The sequence below is a fragment of the Bos indicus x Bos taurus genome, chromosome 1 (assembly GCF_003369695.1).
Source record: "Bos indicus x Bos taurus breed Angus x Brahman F1 hybrid chromosome 1, Bos_hybrid_MaternalHap_v2.0, whole genome shotgun sequence".
Classification (NCBI taxonomy): Eukaryota; Metazoa; Chordata; class Mammalia; order Artiodactyla; family Bovidae; genus Bos; species Bos indicus x Bos taurus.
Window position 1 is genome coordinate 105210634 of NC_040076.1, and position 24584 is coordinate 105235217.

The 24584-nt window shown below is 38.5% G+C and overlaps 1 non-coding gene across 1 annotated transcript; it reads right to left on the minus strand.

The window, feature by feature from the left end:
* Nucleotides 1-357: 357 nt before the first annotated feature.
* On the minus strand, nt 358-429 carry TRNAW-CCA. Its single transcript has one exon. It is a non-coding gene; the product is annotated as a tRNA-Trp (tRNA).
* Between the last annotated feature and the right edge of the window lie 24155 nt (nt 430-24584).

A 24584-nucleotide genomic window follows, 5' to 3' on the forward strand; every position in this document is an offset into this window, starting at 1 on the left:
ACATGGAGCTATTGATAATATTCAATATCTTGTAATAACATATAAAGGAAAAGAATATGACAAAGAATATATGCGTTTGTATAACTGAATCACTTTGATATATACTTGAAACTAACACATTATAAATTAACTATATGTGTGTATTAGTCACTCAGTTGTGTCCAACTCTTTGCAAACCCTTCGCCTGTAGCCTGCCAGGCTCCTCTGTCCATGAAATTCTCCAGGCAAGAATACTGGAATGGGTAGCCATTCCCTTCTCTGGGGGATCTTCCTGACTCAGGGATGGAACCTAGGCGTCCTGCATTTCAGGCAGATTCTTTACTGTCTGAGCCACCAGGGAAGCCCAAAAAACCGATCTGACCCCAATGTGACTTGAACACACAACCTTCTGACTTGGAGTCAGACATGCTACCATTACACCACAAGGTCACACAAAATTAACTATGTTTTAATTAAAAAAGAGAGATAAATGGGTATTTGAGCCTGAAGAGTTTGAAGAAGGAAGATGTTTATCTTTATCCATTAAAAGGTAGCATTCAGTCAGTCTAGCCATGAAATTTGGGAGATCTGATGTTTCAAGATTTGTTAATTTCAGGGGCTTTCTTGTTCCCATAGGAGTTGGCCATGGAATAAAGCCCACAAATGGGCCCTTTTATGCTGGGCGGTAAGAAAGGAGAGTCAAAGAGAAATGGCAACTAACCTGAAAAAGGTAAGAAAAGAAAGGGCCTGTGTGTTACCTGGGTCTGTTCTCTCTTTCCACTTCAGATATGGGAAGGATCTGTTAGGGCTTATTGTGGCCGGACAATCTTCTTTAAATGGTGGCTGAGAGCATGAATAATGGAGGCACTGAGCCCCTCAAGAAGCTGAAAGAATCACACAAGCATTGGCTGGAGTATTGGGCATCTTAGAAGCCCTGGGTATCTCACAATTAGCTAAAGAGCCTTATGAACAGAGTCACCAAAAGAGTCACCTTCTAGGGCACTAGTGGTGAGATATGCTCTGTACCAAAAACCAAGCCAGGGTTTGGACAAGAGCATTCAAGCCAATCCTCTCCTCATGGCAGGTGTTTTACTACAGGCTGCAGATGTCATCCATGCCAGAGGAGGATGAGGAAGGAGGGATGTGGGCTCAGAGAAAGAGAAAAAGAAAGATCATTCAACTGCACAGTGTTGGGAATCCAGCAGTAACTGAATCCATTTTACCCAAACTGGACTCGCATATTTGAAACTGTTGGACTTGAGAACTATTCAGTTTTAAGGTGGAAGGGATTGGAATATGTAGAAATAAAAATTTTCAACAGAAAGAGAGTCACAGATGTAGAAAACAATCTTATGTCCACAGGGGGAAGGGTGAGGGAAATGGGAGGGTGCATAAATAAAATAGATAACTAATAAGGACAAAATCACTGCAGATGGTGACTACAGCCATGAAATTAAAAGATGCTTACTCCTTGGAAGAAAAGTTATGACCAACCTAGATAGCATATTGAAAAACAGAGACATTACTTTGCCAACAAAGGTTCGTCTAGTCAAGGCTATGGTTTTTCCAGTGGTCATGTATGGATGTGAGAGCTGGACTGTAAAGAAAGCTGAGCGCCGAAGAATTGATGCTTTTGAACTGTGGTGTCAGAGAAGACTCTTGAGAGTCCCTTGGACTGCAAGGAGATCCAACCAGTCCATTCTGAAGGGGATTTCTTTGGAAGGAATGACGCTGAAGCTGAAACTCCAGTACTTTGGCCACCTCATGCAGAATTGACTCATTGGAAAAGCCTCTGATGCTGGGAGGGACTGGGGGCAGGAGGAAAAGGGGACGACAGAGTATGAGATGGCTGGATGGCATCACTGACTCGATGGACGTGAGTCTGAGTGAACTCAGGGAGCTGGTGATGGACAGCGAGGCCTGGTGTCCTGCGATTCATGGGGTAGCAAAGAGTCGAACACGACTGAGCGACTGAACTGAACTGAAGGACATAAATGCATAGCACGGAAAACTCTACTCAATACTTTTATGGGGGAAAAATATAAAAAGAGTGGATATATGTTGTATGTATATATATAACTGATTCATTTTGCTCCACAGCAGAGAGTAACACAACGTAGTAAATCAACTATACTCCATTAAAAAATGTTTAATGTTTAAAAATAAATAAAAACAAAAATATCATTCTTCTTTTTAAAGATTTAACTTCAAATGGAATATAATCTATAAATTTGGATTCACCATGCTATACACTGGAAACTAACATTAATACTGTAAATCAACTATGCTTCAATTAAAAAATAATTTTTCAATCTTCTGTGAGAAACAGTAATGAAGACTGAGAGAAAATAAGTTATTAGAAAAAGAACAGAGTTCTAGTTTATACATATCTGATATGACCCTATGAAATTTATACATATTATACCTTTAAATTCTAAAGCCTCTCTTTCCCAAACCAAACTTTTCATTTTCCAAATAATATAATAGGCTAAAATTTGAGGAAAATTCACATAAGTGACTTTTGGGTAGATCAAATTTAGCATTCAGTGTTTTCCCCATGAGATGAGCACCTTGAACCTTGTAACCTTGGCCAAGCCATGGCTCCAGTTTTCTCACGTAAATTTAGGAAGTTGAATCTAATGGTCTAAATTTTCTTCCAACTCAGTAATTTAATGAAAAAGTAGAAAGTTCCTCTCAGGTCTTTGATTAGAACCAAATGTATAATTAAAGTATGATAGAAATAGGGGACTAGCTTCCCTCCCGGAAATGTTACTTATCTGAAGGTTCAGAAGTGTCCAAACAAGTTAATATTTCACTGCAAGGTGTTTGTGGAATATTTACTTCATCAACTGACATAGGTTTACCTATCAATCTTTGTTTGATCCAAGATTAACTCATAAATCAGACAAGGATAAATGAACCCTCACCAGTGGGCCTCTTAAAAGAATTAAACTGTAGTATGTCATCAGCCAGCTTTTTTTGATTGAATGGAATGTGAAAGCAACACATTCCTTCCAAAGAACTTTCCTCTTAGAAGTTAAAGTTTCCCTCTGGAAAGATAAAAGGTGTTATTTATTTTGCTTAATAAAGACTTTCTAGAATAATGTTTTGAGTATTAGCAAATTTGTAAACTCTATAAATCCTCAGACCTGCTCTCCTTTAAGTATTTTAAGTCAAGAGATTCTAAGTCTCTTTTAAATCCCCTAGAATATGATTCCTGATGATTTACTATAAATCCCAATACAGCTAGGAAGCATTAATGCATTTTGTTCGATAAGACTTTCTTATGAATGCACAGCCGTCATGTTTTCCAATATATGATTCTGTTCACATCTGCTATAGGGTTTGGAGGAGTGGCAGACATTGGCAATTTTGTAAAGTGTTCTTGAAGCAATAGAAAAGCGAAAAAAAGTCATAATTTTCTATGGGGATAATTTCTATGCCACAGTGACACTTTTAAATGTTTTCAATAGTGTTGATTTATTAGGAAGCTTAGAAAGGTAGTGCTTAGAACCAGCTTTCCCCATAAAATCTCAGTGACGGAGAATAACTTTTACATTTTTCAAACTGTCCATTGTGAAAGATTTTTTCATTACGATGAAGGTGTTTAGAGGTTTTTGATTTAATGTAGAATGATAACTCCCTTGAGTTGCAGACTTCTGGAAAGAACAATGAAACAAACATTCTCACCCTTCCCCTGAGTGAGTTCAATCATGAAATACATTTGATGATCCATGGCAACACAGTATTTCCATGACTTGGTTGAACTCTCTAAAACAAAATTTGAATTCTCACAAATTAAAATTAATTTACACATGTATTACTTTGACCTTGTATTTTCAAAACAAGAGAAGCTGCAGCTCCTGTCTATTCACCATTGTTATGTGGTTAATTCAGACAGTGGTGAAACTGTCCTAGTTTGTCCTGGACTGAGGGGTTTCCAAGATGCTAGATTTTCAATGCTCAGACCAAGAGGGAATAAAAAATAAGCTGGTCACCATACAGAGGTTTCCAAACTTTAGGGTGCCTCATAATTACTTGGAGGGCTTGTTAACAGATGTCAGAGCCACCCCCCCCCCCCCCAGTTTTTATTCAGCAGATCTAACAAATTCCCAGGTGATTGTCCAAAGGTCACACTTTGAGAAGACCACTGCCATATGCCTGGATTCTCCTGGCCACAGCTGATCCAAATGATCTTATCAGAAAGTCTGATAAGAAGTCACAAGAATTTGACATTGGAACTCAATATCTTACATCAATAACCATGGTCATATAAAAAAATCTACAACTTGCCGGGGTCCAGCCCCGGCTGATCCAGGGTATTCGAAGGGGAGATGGCTTAGGCGACCTATTCAAATGTTAATTAGAGATATAAAGAATAATAGAATGAGGATAGCTCAGTAGGAAAATTCAGTGGAGAAAAGAAGCTGAGTAGCTTGGTTTACGCGTAAAATCAATATAACCTGTGACACCAGGTTAGCTCTGACCACGGAGGCCGCAGGTGCCCCACCTTAGACACCTCCTCAAGTGGGTCTTAGAAGTCCAGGCAAATAAATGGTGGCAGAGGATATCTGCGCTCCAGATGGAGACTCAGCTGGAAGTTAAGGAGTAAAATGACATGGGGAGACCAAGCGTTGGTGAGTAAGGCCCATAGCTTTATTTTCAACAGGGGCTTTTATACCCTAAGTTACACATAGAGGATAATAAGGGATGCAAAGTCAGCAGTCTTTGATCCTTATCAAAAACCAGGGTTTCTTTCCTGCAAATTTATCGTATACAAATGGTTTAGGTGATTTACATCATCTTCTGGCCAGAAGGCCTATTAACATTTTATGACTCTTGACAAAGACTTATCCACCATAAGACTTATTTTCTCTAAGAGTAATTATTTTAAGGTTTGGCGCCATCTTCCAAAGATAAAATTGCATTCCTATAGGGCAGATGTGTAATGGGTTTACAACAAAGGAAAGAATTTGTTACCTTAAGGGTCTAAAGTTACTAACACCAAGGCCACTACTTATTTTTTCTACATACCAACTATATTAATTAATACATATTCAAGGATACAATTCAGAGGATGTGGAAACTTGGCAACAAGCATTGGTTCATCAATGAAACCTTTTACTAGTTTTATTCTGACAATTTCTAACTCTCTGAGAGGCTCTAAGCTATTTGAATATCTTAAGCTTCCCGTGCCTCTCGAGGCTGGGAGACTGTAAACAATCCTATGCATAGCTGTAGGAGTCCGGGTAAACTTGTCAGGCGAGTTAGAGAGCCATCTGAGGGCTTTGGATTTAAACACTCCTAGTTGCCCAGGAACTTTATTATTGGAGCTGTAAGTTAGCTCTTTGACAGAGAGAGTGAGATGGTGGTGGGGGACAGCCCCCAGTAAAGTCAGAGGTGAGAGCACAAAGCAATAAAGTAGGCAGACTCTGGTTTTGGGGGGAAGATGCTCGAGAATATCTGGGGGGACTCCCGAGGCTCGATCCCGCCTTTACGTATGCCGAGCCTCCTTCCTCATGACCTTTGTCACGAGTGGAATGTCTCTCGCCGGCTCCCGGCAACATCTGGCTCTAGGCACAGGGGAAAAGGGGAGGTGTGGCGGGATTCTTCTGTTCATAACATGTTTCCAGTTCCTGAATCCAGCCGTTCAATGAGGCTCAGATGTACCTGTCACCCTCCAGTTCTATGAGGTTTTCTCATTGCCTACTGAAAAACTGGACTTCTCAGGTGGCTCAGTGGTAAACAATCTCCCTGCCAAGGCAGGAAATGCATGTTTGATCCCTGGAGTGGGAAGATCCCCTGAAGAGGAAATGGCAACCCACTCCAGTATTCTTGCCTAGGAAATCCCATGGAGAGAGGAGCCTGGTGGGCTACAGTCCATGGGGTAGCAAAGAGTCAGACAACTTACAACAACAGAAACTAATAAACTTTTTTTTTTACTTTGGCTACTCTGAGTGTCTCGTGTTACATAAGCCAACATAACCCTGATTAAAACCAAAATGCTCCAAATATGCATTAGAGAAAACAATATGCAATAGAGAAAACAATTGAGCTAGGTCCAGGAAAATATTATATTGGCTCCAAGCCACTTTAGTGTTTTTTATAACTTTTAAAACTGCCAGAGAAACTATTCTAAATCTTCATATTATGACAGAGCTTGGAAAGTTGATGGGCTTCTTATAAAAATGCCTAAACTAAATGTGCAAAATGCTGTAAGGAGAGAAGTATAAGGAAAAATGATCTACTCAAGTTAATTAGGATGTCCAAAGAGGACATTTTACCACAATGTTGGGGTCCATTGAAATCTCATGAGACTTAGAATATTAGAGTAAATGATGGATTAGACTAAATGGATCTGCTCTCTGTGGAATTTTACAGGCAACTCCACAGAGAAAATTGAGAATGTTATGTTTCCTTGATCAGAAATGGAACCGTGCTTTCAAGACTTTGAAGAGGATTTGAGAAGCATGGAGCCCATTACAGCCTGAGTCATCTCTCTACCTCTCACAGCAAAATTACCATCCTGCTTTTAAAGATGCTTAAAGAGAATGATTTCAAAATCTCTTCTAATAAACCTTCTCTAATGATCAGTAGAATTCACTGCCTAGAAATGTCCTGATGACATCCAGAGCTCTCCTACTCCATATGCGGTTTGTTTCTTTTAACCCAGGGGACAGCTGAACAGGCGTTTTGAGTGACAAAAAAAACGGCTCTTGAAGGCCAATGTTGATTTTGCCTTTTATCGTATTTCCTTTGACCCTGCACTGTTGCAGTCCTCTGGGACAACCTCAAGTATTTTGTTTCTCTACTCAAATCCATCAGTTTCCGAAATTCTTGATTTATTAAATAGCACTCAGTGATCTGTTCTCTTAAATACAGTATTTCCTGTTATAAGTCCCTGCTTACTTTTAGTCTCCTTTGCATACACGATATCTTCCTAAAGTGCTTCTTCTTGAGTGTGACCCCTGTGCTCTTCTAACATAAATCTTTCTGCCTGATTCTAATCACATTTTCATGAGTTACATCATCTTCAGTTCATCCGAGTGATTTTGAATCCCAATTCTGTCGTCTATCAGGCTACCTACCATCTCCTCATCCCTACTCCCCAAATCATCAAAATCATCAAAAACCTAATAAATGTGTTTCTTTCCATCTTTCAGGTAAACATGTTACAACTTTCAAAAGTTCTGAAATTATAATCCCTAAAATTTGATTTATCACCCACACATAACTCAAGGTGTCAAGACTCACAGATAACAGATACAAATACAGTATTTGTTACCAGAAGCACTTACAGTGTAGAGAGAGATTACACTGCTTTGCTATTTAAACTACACCCTCTGCTTTAGCTGCAGGTTTCTCCCTTTCAGCAGTATTTACCAGAGTAATCCTCATCCAGTTTCATTACATCCTCGTTAGTACTTGTCTGTTATCTCCTCACTGCCAAATCAAAAGTAAAGGTTCTTTTTGTTTTATGATCCCTGTGGGCAAATGTCATTCTTGGCTGAACACATCGAGTGCCCATAGGTTCTAATAGTTGAAGTGAGTAAAGCACCTGCCATCCATCAAGGTTTATGATGTGGTTACCATAGCTACCAAAACCCCATGCATTCCAGATCACATGGGATCTGCTCTGTAAGAAAAAAGAGAGAGAGAGTGAGAAAGAAAGATCTGCAGGGAATTAGCCACATGAATTCAGTTCCAATTAAACAATAAACTCAGTCAAGAAATAACTCAAAATTATGTAAAATGCAACAGTAAACTAAGAGTTACCAAGATGAGCTGAGAACAAATACAAAATCATACTGACCTAAAATAGGTGGACAAAAATAAATCCATATCACTTCTCTTTTATGCTGCATCATATCAGCAGACAGCAAGGTGTACAATTTTCAAGGCTTCCTTGGAGATCACCTTTGGAAAAAAATGCTGGAGTATATAACTTTTAATCAAAAGTTATTGTGGAATCCTTTCTTCTTTCCCCAAAGAAGTTTGCTTTTAAATAACAATGCTAGAGTTGTATTTTATACCAAACATTTCATCTAAAAGGCACATAATGCTCTATAAATGTATTAATTCTCACAACTTTTCTGTAAAGCACAGGGGTAGCAAACTCCCCAGATGTGCATATTGAATTTTTAAAAAGCAGTTTAAGTTGAATCAATAGTCTATTCAGAAAAGGTTAAAAAGGTAGGCCTTGCACTGTGTCTTAATAATCAAAGTCCACTAAGAATTTATTAGACTATGACAAAAGAAAAAGAAAGGAAATAAGCTTTTGTACCTTGCCTATTTGGCTTTTATTAAATGCTACCTTTCATATTTTCCATAGCATTGGGAGGTAGCAATTTAATATTACAAACTTCAGCATGTTGCTGTTAGTTTGCAAATATTGGGCTGGCCAAAATGTTCATGCATGGTTTTTGTTTTTGTTTTTTTAACATCTTATGGAAAAAACTCAGTTCATCCTAAAGGAAATCAGTCCTGAATGTTCATTGGAAGGACAGATGTTAAAGCTGAAACTCCAATACTTTGGCCACCTGATGTGAAGAGCTGACTCATTTGAAAAGACCCTGATGCTGGGAAAGATTGAAGACGAGAGGAGATGGGGACAACAGAGGATGAGATGGTTGGGTGGTGTCACTGGCTCAATGGACATGAGTTTGAATAAACTCTGGGAGTTGGTGATGGATAGGGAGGCCTGGTGTGCTGCAGTCCATGGGGTCGCAAAGAGTTGGACACAACAGAGCAACTGAACTGAACTGATGGAAAAACTCAAACAAAATTTTTTGGCCAACCCAATAGAAACTGAATATAGCCCCAAAATAGCTCCCCAGCAAGATACTAGAGAAAAAAGAAATCGAAGATTCCATTATGCTATTGTTTAAAAACAAACATTTATTAAAATTTGGATTAAACTGGAAAACAAACTGACACATATTTGAGCAATATGTACTAAGAATCTTCAAAATGTTCCTACCCTGTCTCACTAATTAAACTTGTAAGGATTACTTCTATCTGTAAGAAAGAATGCAAAATTCAAATAAAGATCTTTGATATGATTTACAGAGGTATATATAAGTAGTAAATTGAAAATATTTAAAATAAATGAAAAGATTAAATATTATAAGCCTAGCCATTTGTTCATTTACCACTTACTGCATATCTCCTGTGTTCCAGGCACAAGAAATACAAAGTCAAAAAAAGACATTCTCTTACAGACATGATCCCTGCCTTATGGTGTTACAATTTAATGTACATATATTGTGACTATAAGCACCCTGGAAAACTGTATGCACAATATAGCAAAAAATCAAAGAAGGAAGTATTCAGCTATACACTGGAAAGATGAAATTCAGGAAAATTTTTATAGGGTTAACCTTTGTTCTAAAAGGTTGAAATTCAAGTAGGTATTTGGCAAACAGATTGAGGATGACTAGCATTACTGAAAAGGGGGAGCAAAGCAGCAGGACCTGGGAATACTCAGGCTGATGTCACAGGACCGAATTGAAGCAGTGGCTTTGAGGAGGGGAGGAGCAGACACGGGTAAAGCGATGGTGGTTCTCTTTCAGAACTTTATGATTTGAACAGAGGGGATGAGATGGGTGAGAGGAAGGAACAAAGATGATTGATTGCTGATATTTTGACTCTGGAACAAGGAGGGTAAGAGAAAGGGAATCTAAGAGAAAATAAAGCAGAAAGAGAATTAATAGCATTTAGACATGAAGAGATGGAATTGTCTGAGGAGCATCTAAGTGGTAATAGCCAAGAAAAAGAAAGTTGGATCTGAAATCTGTACTTGAGAGTAATGGACATATGGGTGTAGTAGTAATCACAGGAGAGTATGAGAGTGTGAAGATTGAAAAGCAGAGCCAGGACAGAGCCCAGTGGGTACTAACACACCAAGGGATAGGGAGAGGAAGGGCAGCCCGCCAAAAAAAATGTGACACAGATAAGATTACAAAGAAATCAGTGAGTTGGGTGTATCAGCTGTCATCAGTGCCATTTTCCAGAGTAAGCTGTTTAGCGACCAGTGGAGGCAGAAGTGTGAATAGAATGACTTTAAAATTGAATAAGAAGTTGACTCCCAAGAGAAGGAGAAAGGGCAATAATTAAGAGTGGGATATATGATTTAAAAATGATACGTTTAATAGTGGGAGACACTTGCAGATACTATCAGATGACAGAGATTGAAGTGAGTGAGAGGAAAAGATTAAAAGTATAAGAGAAATCACAGTAAATGATGAAATGATGTAGGCTTTTCCAAGCTTTTAATAAATGGTATAATTTTGTGGAGACAAGTAAGTAACACTTTAAAGAGATTTTAATAAAACTATAAGGTTCATGGCATGAGTGAAAAAGTAAAAGTTATAAAATTGACCATAGATTATTATGTCAACTTGATGAAACAAAATATTTGTTTTAAAAAATTGAAGGAAAATATATGAAACGACAATGATGGTTGATTTTGAGGAAAGTTATTTTCATCCTATGCTTTTCCATTTTTCTTAAATCTCAGCCATTAAAAAAAAATACATTTGAATCAGTTCTAATGAGGTGGATGAAGCCTATTATACAGAGTGAAGTAAGCCAGAAAGAAAAACACCAATACAGTATACTAACGCATAATATATGGAATTTAGAAAGATGGTAACGACAACCCTGTATGCGAGACAGCAAAAGAGACACAGATGTATAGAACAGTCTTTTGGACTCTGTGGGAGAGGGAGGTGGGGGATGATTTGGGAGAATGGGATTAACACATGTATAATATCATATAAGAAACGAATCACCAGTCCAGGTTCGATGCAGGATACAGGGAGCTTGGGGCTGGTGCACTGGGATGACCCAGAGGGATGGTATGGGGAGGGAGGTGGGAGGGGGGTTCAGGATGGGGAACATGTGTACACCCGTGGTGGATGCATGTTGATGTATGGCAAAACCAGTACAATATTGTAAAGTAAAAAAAATAATAAAGCAAAAAAAAAAAATTAGTATGAACTAATTTTATAATAACTTGTTAAAGTTCTCAAAATGAAAGCTGAAAGAAGGATAAAGGAATGAAAAAAGAAGGAATGAAACAGGAAAGAGACAGAGAAAGAAGGAAGGGCTGGTGGAGGGGAAGATCTACCCACTAGAATGTGAGAATTATCAAAGTGCACACAGAGAACCCAGCGCAGGACCCAGATTATAGGAGATTATAGCGTTTAAGAGATAAGCTATTCCCTAGTACTTCACATTTTAAAAGTTCTATTTGTTAGATCTCTATCAATGTAAAATGTGTAGGGTTTGTTTTTTTTTTTCAATGATTAAACAAAAGACATTGCATCTTCACAAGTTGCGACCCTTGCTACCTCATAAATGTTCATCTTTTCTCCATGGTGATGTTACATACTGCAAATGAAAACTCTTCACTGTAAGAAAGAGAGATCAGGACTTGCATTGTTAGAAGAGAGAAATATTGACAGGGTGATATTTGCACACTGAAGATGCTATTAACCATAAATTTTTATCTGAAAGAAAATGTGATATTCATGAATAAAACAGATTTTTAAAAATTCTCTTGAATTTACACATTTGTTCTACTTGGAAATTTTTTTTTTCTAATTTTATTTTATTTTTAAACTTTACATAATTGTATTAGTTTTGCCAAATATCAAAATGAATCTGCCACAGGTATACATGTGTTCCCCATCCCGAACCCTCCTCCCTCCTCCCTCCCCATACCATCCCTCTGGGCCGTCCCAGTGCACCAGCCCCAAGCATCCAGCATCGTGCATCGAACCTGGACTGGCAACTCGTTTCCTACATGATATTTTACATGTTTCATTGCCATTCTCCCAAATCTTCCCACCGGAAATTTTTTAACCTGCCAATACATTCATACAGTTGACATTTTATAGACCTAAAAAATTAGAAGTAATTGATTCAGTCGTATCATTACATATTGATTAGCGTGTTCAAGGCCAGAGATTTCTTTCCTTTTTTTTTCCATATCCTTGACAGAAGCATGGCTACACAGAGTAGTTATTCCCCAGAAGGCCTCACTGGAGAGCCTATAAATAGAGAAAGCATCCTAGCAAACTACAGCCAAACAAGGCTTCTTTGTATGTGGCTGAGCCAACGGCAGCTCTGTCACACTACTGGGTTACAAAAATATATTTCCTTTTTATTATTTAGCACTGCAGCACAATAGGAACTTGGGGCTACAATCAGCATCATTTAATTTTCCTTGAGAACATTTAAAATTGAAATAGGAAAATCACATCCAACTTAATATTTCGCCATTTGGTTGTACTGTTTTCAGGTCTCCTTTAGGAGAAAAAGAAAAGCAAAGTTATATACTCAGATAATTGCAGCAATAACTTTAAAAGAGATCACCAAAACCAACCTGTTTACTGTTCTGCTCAATGTTTCAGGTCTAAGCAGCTTTCTTGATATACAGGGGCATTTTTTTTTTTCCTATTAACTATGGGATTCGAATATATTTTTTCTAATCAGTTCTGCCAAATACTAGGCCCTAAGTGAGAAAAATACTGAAGAAACATAGATGTGTTTATTGTATGACTGCTACAGGTAGAGAGGTTATTTAGAATATATTTAGTTTCAAACACAAGACTTGCCTAGAAAATGTTTACAACCAGAATACTATTTACATTTATCTTAACAGAAACAGACTCATAGACAGAAAACAGAATATATATATTTATAACTAGTCAGTTATATATATAAATGAATCACTTTTCTGTATACCAGAAATTAGCCCATTATAAATCAACTATACTTCAATAAAACAAACTTTTAAGAAATTTTGAAAATAAAAAATATATTTATCTTACTATTTAAAGAAATCCTCCACAAAGAATACTCTAACTTGCTGCATTTTAACAAACATAATAGTACAAATATTTTTAGGAATTTTCATCCCATGGTGGAGATGTTCCAGCTTCTTCAAATCAACATTAAAAGACACAAGAAAATCCTCCTCTTGGGACCTGGACAGGATTTCAACTCACAGGTGAAAGGTTCATAACTAAATGAATAATAAAATTTGTTGCTGAATCCAGGACCCTTATAATACAGCTTAATATAAAAAGTGGCTTCTCTGTGCAATCAATAAGGAAAATAAATCCTTTCCACCTGAGTGCCAGAAGTTTGCCCAAAAAGTGAAAGAAATTTACTCTTAATAATTACATTGACTTTTATTCTTCAAGAGATAATATATTAAGTTTGTAATACAGAAAAGAATTTTCGATTTGATTACCTGGAACATGTACTGGGAGAGAGAAGAAAAAGCTAGTTTAAATAAATAAGCCAATAATTGTTTTTCTCACTCATATAAGCCTTGAATTGTATTCAACTTACTTTTTTCAATGAGAGAATGCCTTTAAAAAAGAGAAAAAAGAAAGAGATCTTCCTGACATTGTTTCTTAACAAACCAGAAGCAGTCTTAAAGATTTTTCTTTCAAGGAAATGTTTTCATTTACATTTGACTCTTGAACAACACAACTTTAAGCTGTACCAGTCCACTTACACGAATTTTTTTATTCTTTTAGTAAATAAAGTATTACATGATCTGAAGTTGAGTGAATGGGCAGATGTGGATTTCATAGATACAGAGAACCAACTATGGGACTTGAGCATCCACAGACTTAAGTGTCCAAGGCAGGTCCTAAAACAGATCCCCTGTAGATACAATGGTATATATCTCGAGAAAGTCTAGCATATTTCAGGTAATGGGATAATCCCTTCTCTCCATAACTTCTGATAATACTTCCTGGAATTAGCGAGGGCTTGGCCTTAACTACCACATCAATTCCTACCATTAAATACAGCACTTTGGGGCATGATTTCCCTTTCCCTTCAACTTTTCAACCAGAGCTATCATGAAGACCCAGTCTGTTTTTCTTCCATGAAGTTTTTCTCAGTAACTCAAGGTAATGTTCATTCTCATTTCTGACCACCTCTAGCAATTTTCCTTTGTACTGTACACATTGAGCAATACATCACACTATCTTGTCAGTTCAGTTCAGTTGCTCATTCGTGTCCGACTCTCTGTGACCCCATGAATTGAGGCACGCCAGGCCTCCCTGTCCATCACCAACTCCCGGAGTTCACTCAGACTCATGTCCATCGAGTTGGTGATGCCATCCAGCCATCTCATCCTCTGTCGTCCCCTTTTCCTCCTGCCCCCAATCCATCCCAGCATTAGAGTCTTTTCCAATGAGTCAACTCTTCGCATGAGGTGGGCAAAGTACTGGAGATTCAGCTTTTGCATCATTCCTTCCAAAGAAATCCCAGGGCTGATCTCCTTCAGAATGGACTGGTTGGATTTCCTTGCAGTCCAAGGGACTCTCAAGAGTCTTCTCCAACACCACAGTTCAAAAGCACCAATTCTTTGGCGCTCAGCTCTCACATCCATACATGACCATAGGAAAAACCGTAGCCTGGACTAGACAGACCTTTGTTGGCAAAGTAAGGTCTCTGCTTTTGAATATGCTATCTAGGTTGGTCATAACTTTACTTCCAAGGAGTAAGCGTATTTTAATTTCATGGCTGCAGTCACCATCTGCAGTGATTTTGGAGTCCCCCAAAATAAAGTCTGCCACTGTTTCCACTGTTTCCCCATCTATTTCCCATGAAGTGATGGGACCAGATGCCATGATCTTTGTTTTCTGAATGTTGAGCTTTAAGCCAACTTTTTCACTCTCCTCTTTCACTTTCATCAAGAGGCATTTTAGTTCCTCTTCACTTTCTGCCATAAAGGTGGTGTCATCTGCATATCTGAGATTATTGATATTTCTCCCAGCAATCTTGATTCCAGCTTGTGCTTCTTCCAGCCAAGCGTTTCTCATGATGTACTCTGCATAGAAGTTAAATAAGTAGGGTGACAATATACAGCCTTGACGTACTCCTTTTCCTATTTGGAACCAGTCTGTTGTTCCATGTCCAGTTCTAACTGTTGCTTCCTGACCTGTGTATAGGTTTCTCAACCTTTCTAATTAAAACATGAAAACTTTTGCTTGTAAGATGATTAGATTTTTAAAGGCAAAGTCCCTCTTACATATGTCTTCTATATGTACATAATGTTTTGATGCTGTCTTTTGGAAACTGAGGCAATAAAAATAAATGATTACAGTTCATTTTATAATAAAATTTGTTTTATTTTCATCTTGAAGCAAACACATAATCATTGTAAGAGATTCAGGATTCTGTTACTTACAACACAGAGGGAATTATATTTTTAAAAACTCAAGTGTTTATCTTTCCAAACATTTGCCTGTATATTTTTATGTAACTTGCTTCCTTGTAATTTTTTTTTCACTAAATAATAGGTAATGGACAAGAACAGAGATGCATGTTAGAATACTCCACTGGGTACATATGTTATTTAAATAGTCCCTTCCTGGTGTATATGTCCCTTCCTGGTGTCATTTCCTCTTATTAAAGCATGTCTCTTCTTCTTAAAAATAAGAAAGTTCCTGTTAAAATTAATTATGCATATGTCTACTTATTTTCTTAGGATTAAACTCTTAAAAGTACACACTAAAGGTAATTAAGTGTGCAAACATGAAACTGAAAGTATTAGTCACTCACTCATGTCTGATTCTTTGCAACCTCCTGGACTGTGTAAACTGCCAGGCTCCTCTGTCTATGGAATTGTCTAGGCAAGAATACTGGAGTTGGTAGTCATTCCCTTCTCCAGGGGATTTTCTTGACTCAGGGATCAAACCAAGGTCTACTGTCTCCTGCACTGCAGGTGGATTCTTCACCATCTGAGCCACCAGGGAAGCCCAATAAAGTGTGTAGACATCTCAGTATAGTACTTGGTGCAGAGTAAGAGCTCAGTAAGTGTTACCTGGAATCACTGCTGAAATTGGTGGGTCCAAGCAATGGTGCGTGCAGCTAAGTCACTTCAGTCATGTCCAACTCTTTGTGACTCTATGGACCATAGCCCACCAAGCTCCTCTGTCCATAAGATTTTCAAGGCAAGAATACTGGAGTGGGTTCCCATCCCCTCCTCCAGAGGATCTTCCCCACCAAGGGATCAAACCCACATCTCCTGCAGTTCCTGCACTGCAGGCAGATTCTTTACCATTGAACCACTGGGGAAACTCTCAAGCAATAGTATATTTTATTAATTGTTTTAAATGACTACTTATCAAAATTGAACCAATTCATATACACTATCAGTGTATAAAAAGAGCCCATGTCCTCATAACTCTGCCCATTTTTTAAATATTTGATAATTATCATAAATATTACTTGTTCAGTCACTCAGTCATGTCAGACTCTGTGACCCCATGAACTGCAGCAAGCCAAGCTTCTCTGTCCTTCACCATCTCCCAGAGGTTGCTCAAACTTATGTCCATTGTCAGTGATGCTGTCCAACTATCTCATCCTCTGCCATCCCCTTCTCCTGCCCTCAATTTTTCCCAGCATGAGGGTCTTTTCCAGTGAATCAGCTCTTCATATCAGGTGGTCAAAGTATTGGAGCTTCAGCTTCAGCATCAGTCCTTCCAAAGAATATTCGAAGTTGATTTTCTCTAGGATTGACTGGTTTGATCTTCTTGCAGTCCAAGGGACTCTCAAGAGTCTTCTCTAGCACCACAGTCCAAAAGCATTATTTCTTCAGTGCTCAGCCCTTTTTATTGTCCAGCTCTCTCACATCCATACATGATTACTGGAAAAACCATAGCTTTGACTATAAGGATCTTTGTAGGCAAAGCAATGTCTCTGCTTTTTGATATGCTGTCTAGGTTTGTCATAGCTTTTCTTCTCAGGAGCAAGCATCTTTTAATCTTATGGCTGCAGTCACTATCCACGGTGATTTTAGAGCCCAAGAAAATAAAGTCTGTCACTGTTTCCATTGTTTCCCCATCTATTTGCTATGAAGTGATGGGACTGGATGCCATGATGTTCATTTTAAATATTACCACTGCTCATCAATATTTCCATTTCTCCTCTCCTTCCAGATACAGGATAGGATTCTAATTCCCTACCCTCTTGAAGTTAGCTGGAGCCAGATAACTTGTTTTGGCCAATAAGTATGAGTCAAAATGACTTCTGTCAGTTCTAGATACAACCATTCAAGAACCATTCAAAACTCTGCCTGTTCTTTCTTCCCCCACCACATTGTCTAAGGAGGTCAAATCTTCAAGACAGTGCTTCTATAAGATGATGGGTTCCCCTAGTCACAGCTTAGAGAACAGATGCCCCAGAGAATCTTCCAGACTACCCACAGAGGATTACATCCCAAGTGAAAAATCATGTTGTACCAAGCCTGTAAAATTTAGGTGTCTGCTTCTTAGCAAACCTAACCTATCCAAACTACCTACAAGGTGAAAAATTGTTACCATCTGATTCCTTTAGTTACTAATAATCTTATATATCTTATCATACCTTTTTAAACTGAAGGTGGGAGGGAATTGCCTATATATGGTTTCTAGGAAAGTGTTTGATTTTTAATCATTTACTTTTAGTAGCTCTATATTAACCCATCCCTTGCCTCATCCCAGACATTCAGAAATTCTGTAGCATTTGAGAAGAGATTCCTAGTGGTTCAGATGGCAAAGAATCCACCTGTAGCACAAGAGATGTGGGTTCGATCCCTCAATCAGGAAGATCCCCTGGAGAAGGAAATGGCAAGTTACTCCAGTATTCTTGCCTGGAGAATTCCATGGACAGAGGAACCTGGCAGGCTACAGTCCATGGGATCACAAAGAGTTGGACACAACTGAGTGACTAACACTTTCATAAAGTACAAAGGACCTCTGAGATGTCTATGACTTTGCTTATTAATCAAAGCACAAATACTGCATATTTATCTTGAGATCCCTATTAGGATGTGATATAAGTATATATGCATCAAAATATGCATCAAAATATCACCTCTTGCATATTCTCCATAGCATCTAGCACATTGTTTGTTATCTAGTAGGTACTCAATGGGGCTTCCCTGACGGCTCAATGGTAAAGAATCAGCTTGCAATGCAGGAGACACAGGAGATGTAGTTCAATGCTTTGGTCAGGAAAATCCCCTGGAGGAGGAACTGGCAACCCACTCTGGTATTCTTCCTGAAAAAATCCCATGGACAGAGGAGCCTGGTGTGCTATAGTCCAGAGGGTCAAAAAGAGTTGGACACAACTGAACAACTGTGCATGAACACAACGTACTCAATAATAATTTAAAAGAATGGGTACATGTATATATATGGTTGAATCCCTTCACCATTCACCTAAAACTAACATAACATTGTTAATCAGCTATACCCCCAATACAAAATAAAAAGTTTAAAGCTTGAAAAAATAAATAAAAGGGATTTTCATAAGCTGAAAATCAAAAGAGATCTTGGAGAGATTTAAGTTCAAGTTGGACCATAAAGAAGACTGAACACCAAAGAACTGAGGCTTTCAAACTGTGGTGCTGGAGAAGACTCTTGAGAGTCCCTTGGACAGCAAGGAGATCAACCCAGTCCATCCTAAAAGAAATTAACTCTGAATATTCATTGGAAGGACTGATGCTGAAGCTGAAACTCCAATACTTTGGCCACCTGATGCAAAGGGCCAACTCATTGGAAAAGACCCTGATGCTGTGAAAGATTTGAGGGCAGGAGGAGAAGTGGGTGACAGAGGATGAGGTGGTTGGATGGCATCACCACTCAATGGACATGAGTTTGAGCAAACTCCAGGAGATGGTGAAGGACAGGGAAGCCTGGCATGTTGCAGTCCATGGGGTTGCAAAGAGTCAGACACAACTGAGTGACTGAACAACAACAATCTTATTTTACAAGTGAGGACACTGAGATGCCAGTGGAGGAAATAGTGTGACTCTTACGGGAGATGGAGCCATCATGAATCTCCCACACCCCGGTAAAGGAAGTGCTCCAAATCTGATCTCTAATATTAGTATGAGCAAATTTCCTGAAGTGCATATTCAATTGTTAGACTGTCCTTGAATGCTTAAATACAACTATGTACCTTACTGATTTTGGAAAGGAAAGACAGAATAAAGAACTCAACTTACTTTGTTCTCTAGCCAGCTAGCCTTCTATGTGTTTTCAGACACACTGGACAGACTATACTGAATCATCTTATTTCAGAAGGGATGATTAATTACAAACAGCAAAGGTTAAGTCAATTACAAGTATTTTCCCCCAAGATGATTGGAGTTACCATGCTGCTGCTGCTGCTGCTAAGTCACTTCAGTCGTGTCCGACTCTGTGCAACCCCATAGACAGCAGCCCACCAGGCTCCCCTGTCCCTGGGATTCTCCAGGCAAGAACACTGGAGTGGGTTGCCATTTTCTTCTCCAATGCATGAAAGTGAAAAGTGAAAGTGAAGTCACTCAGTTGTGTCCGACTCTTCACAACCCCATGGACTGCAGCCTACCAGGCTCCTCTGTCCATGGGATTTTCTAGGCAAGAGTACTGGAGTGGGGTGCCATCGCCTTCTCCGTGACATTACCATACCTACCAATAAAATCCACTAGCTTCAGGTGCATTTTATTATAAGGCCAGTTCTCATCCAGGTGTGACAGACTGAATCTTTGATATCATCATTAAAATCAGTGGGAATTCTAACAGAGTTAGAAGTGTGGAATTGGGTGTACCAGCTCTGAAACTGTGGATGCTCATTTAATTCCCCTGCTAATTTTTCAAGCAAAAAGATTTATCCCATCTGACAGAACAATCCAAAGAATCTCTCCAGTGCAGGCTATTTGGCTCTGAATTGAAAATAACAATAACTGCATGTTAAATTATATTTTCCTGCACTTCGCTCCCTCCTTGTTATGTTCCTAGTTCTTAACCTGGTTCCTAGTCTTAACCTGGTTAGGAATAGGGATCCATTACCAAGAACTAACCCTAATAAAGCCTTGATTGCAGGACCCCTATAGGAGGAGAAAACACCTCCTGGTTACAGAGAGATCAGACACCCACATGGATTCAGTTGTTCTTGGACTCCCCAGCGGCTAACCAAGATATTGTAGGCAGGTAGAAACTGGTAAGTCACTAGTAGCTCTGTTCCTGTGTATTCAGGGATCATCCTGTATATGCAGGGCTAGGTTAACAAGAGGCAGACAGAGCATGTCCTTGAGGCCCAGAGAGACACAAAAAGAGCAGGACACTGAGGAAGAATTTGTTTTGTACCATTTCAAAAAAAAGTTTATAATTTTTAAAATTGCAAATTGCATGGAGAAATAGCACAATGCTTTCAGGGCTTGTTTTTCTAATGATCAGTGATGAAGGAACAGTTTTGCTGTTTTTTCTCCCCAATCCATCATGGACTGACATAACTATAAATTTAAATAAAAATTAATTACTCAGAAAATAATTAAAAATAGATATACGGTAAAATAGGGCTTCCCTGGTGGCTCAGATAGTAAAGAATCTGCTTGCAATACTAGAGGCCTGGATTCAGTCCCTGGGTTGGGAAGATCCCCTGCAGAAGAGATGGCTAACCACTCCAGTATTCTTGCCTGCAGAATACCATAGACAGAGGGTTGCAAAGAGACAGATGTGACTGAGTGGCTAACACTTTCACCTTCCCTTCTTTTCATATATAAAATACAAACCTAAAATTTTTTCAGTATTAGATCCAAGCTACATAAAATTGCCCAAACAGCTATAAAGATCTCCAAACATTCACTCTTGTGGCACACCACAGCTGGTCTGCAGACCCCACTTGAAATAGGGCAACTCTAAAGGGCTTAACTGGGCTCTGGTTCAGAATAATTATGGCAGTGAGTTGGTTTGGGTTTTCTCTTCATTAATATTTTATCAGCCTGATTTTGCTACCAGCAGGACTCAAATCCCAAATTACTAATTTTAGCACTATTTTTCCCAGAATGCACTCAGCAAAGTAGATGTGTTAACCACGCTTGGTGCTTCATTCATCTGGTAGTGCTGTCCTTCATTCACCATTTACTGAACACAACTCTGTGGCAGGCACTGCTGGGAACAGTCAATGATAGCTGTTGCCCTCTTTCATCTAGTCAAGAGACCACTACTAGCTGTTTTTACTTCTTTTTTTTTGCCACAAACTTTCAAGCTAAACCTACAAGTTGAAATTAGGTCATCATTAGCTGGTGCCTTGTTAACCTGCTGTCTGGGAGCTTTACTTCGCCTTATTCAAATTCCTTCAACTTCTTTTCTTCTATTCTCCTACCACACACCCCAACTTTTAATTATTACTCCTCCTTGAGGTATCTGCCCAAAGAACTCCAAGACAAAAGGGAATCACAAATATTAGTGATTCAGGCTGACTTTCAGAGAGGAGCCACCAAGTCCACAGCCATTGCAGATCCTGTTAGAATCATTTCTATGAAACTTACTTGAATGACTTTTTATGTATCTGAAGTTTCTCATTCTCTTTTTATCATAGAAGGCTAAGATTTAACAAGAACCTTAATTAAATTTGTTATATTCTAAGGGGGAAAAAGCCCAATATTTCTTACAAAATTAAGTGTAATTTGAGGCATTATACACAAATCATGCATTTGCAAACCTCATTTTCTTTATAAGCTTTATCATTCATCAGTCAAATTTAACAAACAAAATTTTCTTTAAAAAAGTAACATCTCTCTAGATCAAAGTTACATCTCCACAACTCTAGGAACTGAATCCTAAAAACCTAGGGCTACAAAAAACACTTCTAAACACACTATCATTTTAAAGTTTGTTTTTGCTGCGAAACCAAATAAAACACTAGTAATAGTCCTTAGTGTTTTAAGTCCAATCTATTGTCTAAAATCTAAGCACTAGCACCTGACATTTTATACTTAATTAACTCAAGAAGAAAATGTGAAGGAAAAAGTTAAACTGCCCTCCCACATAACATGCTCCAAATAATTTCATGGAGAAGAAAATGGCAACCCACTCCAGTACTCTTGCCTGGAAAATCCCATGGATGGAGGAGCCTGGAAGGCTGCAGTCCATGGGGTCGCTAAGAGTCAGACATGACTGAGCGACTTTACTTTCACTTTTCACTTTTCACTTTCATGCATTGGAGAAGGAAATGGCAACCCACTCCAGTGTTCTTGCCTGGAGAATCCCAGGGACGGGGGAGCCTGGTGGGCTGCCGTCTCTGGGGTCGCACAAAGTTGGACACGACTGAAGTGACTCGGCGGCAGCAGCAGCAGCATAGATCATTGCTATATTTTTTAACTTTTTAATTAAGGCCAGTTATAACCTCCATTGGAATAGATACCCTGGCTTCTTTTACCTCATGGATAAATCCAACCATAAATAATCATCCTATATTGACTGAAACTGCATTATTCCCAGAAATGCTAATGATCTCATTAATATCCTTTTCATGCTTTTCATTACTCCACTTAATTTAAAGCAAGACCACAAATATTTTCCCTATTTAAGTTGCATAAACATAGCATATATTTCATCAAGTTTACTCACAGGTAAGTCTAATGAGATACATGGGACTTTTAAGAAATGAAATGTAATATCCAAACTAAATTTGCTATTCTCTGCAGGTCCAATAAGTCAGCCAACCTTTTTAAGTAAATCATAAGCAGAAATAAAGTTAAAGCTTTACAGGCCCAGAGATTTGGAACTTCAAAGTGTCTACTACAAAAGACCTAAGGAGAAGATGTACAGCTTGCAAAAGGAAAACAGACTTTTCTATCTTTAATTATCTTTTGTTCACAAGGACACCTATGATTGTATCTCTTACACATATAAAAACCCTAAAACTTCCTTTGTATTCCACACTGCCACAAAGTAAATCTTCCAAAATATACCCCTTCCTAGATTATTTTCAATTTTATTTTATTTCCAAACTTTACATAATTGTATTAGTTTTGCCAAATATCGAAATGAATCCACCACAGGTATACATGTGCTCCCCATCCCAAACCCTCCTCCCTCCTCCCTCCCCATACCATCCCTCTGGGTCGTCCCAGTGCACTAGCCCCAAGCATCCAGTATCGTGCATCGAACCTGGACTGGCAACTCGTTTCTTACATGATATTTTACATGTTTCAATGTCATTTTCCTAAATCTTCCCACCCTCTCCCTCTCCCACAGAGTCCATAAGACTGTTCTATACATCAGTGTCTCTTTTGCTGTCTCGTACACAGGGTTATTGTTACCATCTTTCTAAATTCCATATATATGCATTAGTATACTGTATTTATGTTTTTCCTTCTGGCTTACTTCACTCTGTATAATAGGCTCCAGTTTCATCCACCTCATTAGAACTGATTCAAATGTCTTCTTTTTAATGGCTGAGTAATACTCCATTGTGTATATGTACCACTGCTTTCTTATCCATTCATCTGCTGATGGACATCTAGGTTACTTCCATGTCCTGGCTATTATAAACAGTGCTGTGATGAACATTGGGGTACACGTGTCTCTTTCCCTTCTGGTTTCCTCAGTGTGTATGCCCAGCAGTGGGATTGCTGGATCATAAGGCAGTTCTATTTCCAGTTTTTTAAGGAATCTCCACACTGTTCTCCATAGTGGCTGTACTAGTTTGCATTCCCACCAACAGTATAAGAGGGTTCCCTTTTCTCCACACCCTCTCCAGCATTTATTATTTGTAGACTTTTCGATCGCAGCCATTCTGACTGGTGTGAAATGATATCTCATAGTGGTTTTGATTTGCATTTCTCTGATAATGAGTGATGTTGAGCATCTTTTCATGTGTTTGTTAGCCATCTGTATGTCTTCTTTGGAGAAATGTCTGTTTAGTTCTTTGGCCCATTTTTTGATTGGGTCGTTTATTTTTCTGGAGTTGAGCTGTAGGAGTTGCTTGTATATTTTTGAGATTAGTTGTTTGTCCATTGCTTCATTTGCTATTATTTTCTCCCATTCTGAAGGCTGTCTTTTCACCTTGCTAATAGTTTCCTTTGATGTGCAGAAGCTTTTAAGGTTAATTAGGTCCCATTTGTTTATTTTTGCTTTTATTTCCAATATTCTGGGAGGTGGGTCATAGAGGATCCTGCTGTGATGTATGTCAGAGAGTGTTTTGCCTATCTTCTCCTCTAGGAGTTTTATAGTTACTGGTCTTACATTTAGATCTTTAATCCATTTTGAGTTTATTTTTGTGTATGGTGTTAGAAAGTGGTCTAGTTTCATTCTTTTACAACTGGTTGACCAGATTTCCCAGCACCACTTGTTAAAGAGATTGTCTTTAATCCATTGTAGATTCTTGCCTCCTTTGTCAAAGATAAGGTGTCCATATGTGCGTGGATTTATCTCTGGGCTTTCTATTTTGTTCCATTGATCTATATTTCTGTCTTTGTGCCAGTACCATACTGTCTTGATAACTGTGGCTTTGTAGTAGAGCCTGAAGTCAGGTAGGTTGATTCCTCCAGTTCCATTCTTCTTTCTCAAGATCGCTTTGGCTATTCGAGGTTTTTTGTATTTCCATACAAAATTGTGAAATTATTTGTTCTAGCTCTGTGAAGAACACTGTTGGTAGCTTGATAGGGATTGCGTTGAATCTATAAATTGCTTTGGGTAGTATACTCATTTTCACTATATTGATTCTTCCAATCCATGAACATGGTATATTTCTCCATCTATTAGTGTCCTCTTTGATTTCTTTCACCAGTGTTTTATAGTTTTCTATATATAGGT